Here is a 3689-nt window from a genome sequence, read left to right as displayed (position 1 = left end):
TATATATAATATATTTACAATATATAAACGGTTTATTATTATTTTAAACGTACAATGTGTCATGGAAGTTCAACATTGACTAAAGAGATTGAATGGTTAATCAAATTAATTGATATTTCTCAATTTAGAGATTTTGAATAAAACGATTCTAGAAGTACTTTTTTCTTGCTTACAAATATATCGAGGGATTATACGAAATGGTATACGTAATTACAAGATTTGTTAGTTTTGTATGTCATTAGACAGTCATTAAATGGTTATATGAAATTTTAATGATTTTTTGTATATTTGATATATAATAATTTTTTCAGACGCAATTATGAGATTTAAATATTCTGTAACTTTAAATTAAGTTTTTAATTAATTTTATATTAGACAATAGTTTCATAGCAATTGTTTAATATTTCCATTTAATTTCCGACAATTTAAGTATTCTGCTAAAGACATTTTTTATTAATGCTAAATGCTAAGGACTAACAATCTGCTAACATTATGCCCGTATCAGATTGCGGATTAATATATTAATAATAATTAACGGCCCGGTATTTTAAGCAATCATGATGCAACGAATCTATCATGATTGACTGAAATAAAACTGGAAAATTGTAATAGTCAAATACTGATACGGGCTTTACAGTAATATTGATCAGAATGAATTAAATATATTTAGAGTTATTAAAAAACTTAAAATGTCTCGGTTCTCAATCATTTATGGATTCGATTTGTTTTGATTTCGAAAGATATGATTGATAGATTGATGAATTTTAATTCTAAGATGATAAAGACGGTAAGTTTATCTATAATAATAAAATTATTACCTGCAAAATCGAACGAAATATAAGATACGAAAGATCTAAATAAAAAATTTTGCGCACTTTATTATTTTAATTCTTCTTCCTTTTTTAAATAAAATATTTGATTGGCATGCATTTTTATAAAGAATATTCTAAAAACTTTATTGCGTGGGAATCTGAATAATAAATAATGTGACAGTAATTTTATGAACTATACGAATTTTTATATACTCGTCTACTAATTGTAAGTGACGATTGTAAAACGATATCGCATAGATAGCGAAATACCGAGTTACTGATTACGTTTATACGATACCTTTAATCGGATTTAATAAGATCCATAAAATTAGCCAAACATTCCAAGTTGAGAAACTGTTGAAAAAACCGTAATGTTGAATAACAGTTATTCTCGTAAGAAACATTAAAAATAATGATTGATTAAAACCAATTGATATAAAACCATTTTAAAAGGTTTTTTGAACTTACAATATTTTTATGTACAATTAATCCAATTTTATTGTTATTGTAAAATAAATTTTATTAATTAGTATTATACATTAAATACATGTGACAAAATAATTATAAAAGAAAGAAATTCCCTATATTCGAGGATAGAAATTCGACTTTATATATTTTCTCTAAACAGCCTATCCAAGCAAAGTATTCAAGCGTTACTTGACTCGTACAGAATAGAGTTGCATATCAAACTTACCGGTAAATAATCCCGGACATTTCATTTGAAATCCCGGATGTGCATATAAAAATATGTATAAGTTAGTAAAATTGATCAGAACAATAAACAAATAATTCTTTCACATCTAATTGTTTATTAGTGCCATTAGTGATACTAATTTAATATAAGAAATTGATTAATCATATATAGTGGATTATTCTTCTTACTTTCAACTGTGATTGGTCAGTTTTTTACAACTTAAGGATTACTACTTTTATTAAAGGCTGCCACAGACAAAATTTCTGTAACAATAACCATAAGACGTAAACTTAACTCGATGAATCATGATATTGTTTTAAATCTACGTAATCTTTGCTTTATGAATAAGTTTACTGCAGAGATAGTACAAGTATGACTCAATTAATAAATCTCATCTGATTCATATTGATTAAAACGTTCGATTTACAATTTTTGTATTTTTTTTGCAGTTTAATATCACGGAATTCGATCTTGTGGCTCCGAAGTTGTATCTTACTTTTTAAATTGCTTTTCCGATATCAAATAAAAGTTATCTTTATCTATCGTATGATATCGAGCTTTGCTATATCGATTGACACGTAAGTCGAACGGCATGTTTCAGTAAATAACTGCGGCGGCACGACGTGGATATGATACATATAATCTTGGTTTATGTAAGATCTTATAGAAAAAATCTTTATATAAAATTGAAACTAAACATATTTCATAATAAAGATATTAAGAATTATTAAAAATTTTTTTATGCGTAAAACTTGGCATCATTAAGAAATATTAATATCGGTTGTATGTTGCAGACTAGTGCGATGTTTGTCGCGCATGACACGCGATATCCCATGAGTGTACAGCTTAGAATGAGAACATCGGCAAACTTGTACGCTTATTGGATATCGCGTAAAGGAATATAATTTATAATTATTAATTCTGTATCGGAATAAGATTTACGCAGTCATTTAATAATTTCGCCTAATGATAAATTTATTTATCAAGACTCGGACAGTTTATGTAATCTTACATATTTTCTCTGCTTTAATCATATATTCTGCATCAAAAAGTTTTTATTCTTATTTAAATGTTTTACACCTTACTATCATAATTAGTTTTCGTAAATGAAATTCCTTTTTTGAAATCTAAATAAAATAAGCAATGGCTTGTTTGTAGAAAAATCAAAATAAGAAGTTTAAGTTTCTGTTTTAAACCTTCTATATATGTATAAAATAATAAAAAAAAAGCATTTACATTAATCGGTTAATCTAGTATACAGACAGAGGATGATGACTACAATATAAAAAAATCATTGATATTAATTAATATAACAACAAATATAAATTATATCCAAGCGAATAAAATTTTTTCAATATGTTTGATAAATTTAAACCATAAATCATTTATAATGATTATATATATATATATATATAAAATATTTGTTTTACATACAAGTTTCCATAGCGTATTATGAAATTTTTTTCGATGGAGTTTTTAATTCAAGGATGTACCGTGCATTAATCAGAATGACTACCAAAAAAAAAAGGATTTGGTACTATATAGTGAAAAGAATGTTATTGTATTAATTTTGTTATTGTGATTTATAACAATTATTAACATTAATGAATTCCATTTGGATATGTTTACTATTTTTAATGTCTCTTCTCTTTGAAGAAGAAAAATGTTTGTACATCATGTAACTTTTATTTATTTTTTTAAAGATTTTTTTTTTAAAGAAAGACAATATAGCTATTACAAGCAAAATATTTAATTCTTTAATATTGTTATTGATCGAACTAACAGAAGTATTCAAAATTATATTGTCTTACAAAAAGAAAAAACTATTTTATGTAACAGCAAAAAACTTACACAAAGTCAAAAATAAAGTTGTATGTTTTTTACAATTAAAAATGAAAAAGAAATTTCGATAGAGTACATCGCTTAATTGGCCAATTCAAAATAAAATATTCTCATTAGTAAAACAGTGAAAAATTATTAGGCACCGATCGATGTTAGTGGATGTATGTTATCGGGATATGCGCTACGAGATTTTCTTAGAATTAAATAATTAATAAAAAATTTTAAGGGGGGGATTTAAATCCCCAAATCCTCCCCCTCTCCTAGATATACCATTGCAAGTTTCATACTTTATATGTATAAAATAATTTTGAATTAGACTATATTAGAAATAAACTTGTGAA

Source organism: Atta colombica, unplaced genomic scaffold (assembly GCF_001594045.1).
Source record: "Atta colombica isolate Treedump-2 unplaced genomic scaffold, Acol1.0 scaffold178, whole genome shotgun sequence".
Taxonomy (NCBI): Eukaryota; Metazoa; Arthropoda; class Insecta; order Hymenoptera; family Formicidae; genus Atta; species Atta colombica.
Note: the sequence above shows the minus strand (reverse complement) of the source record.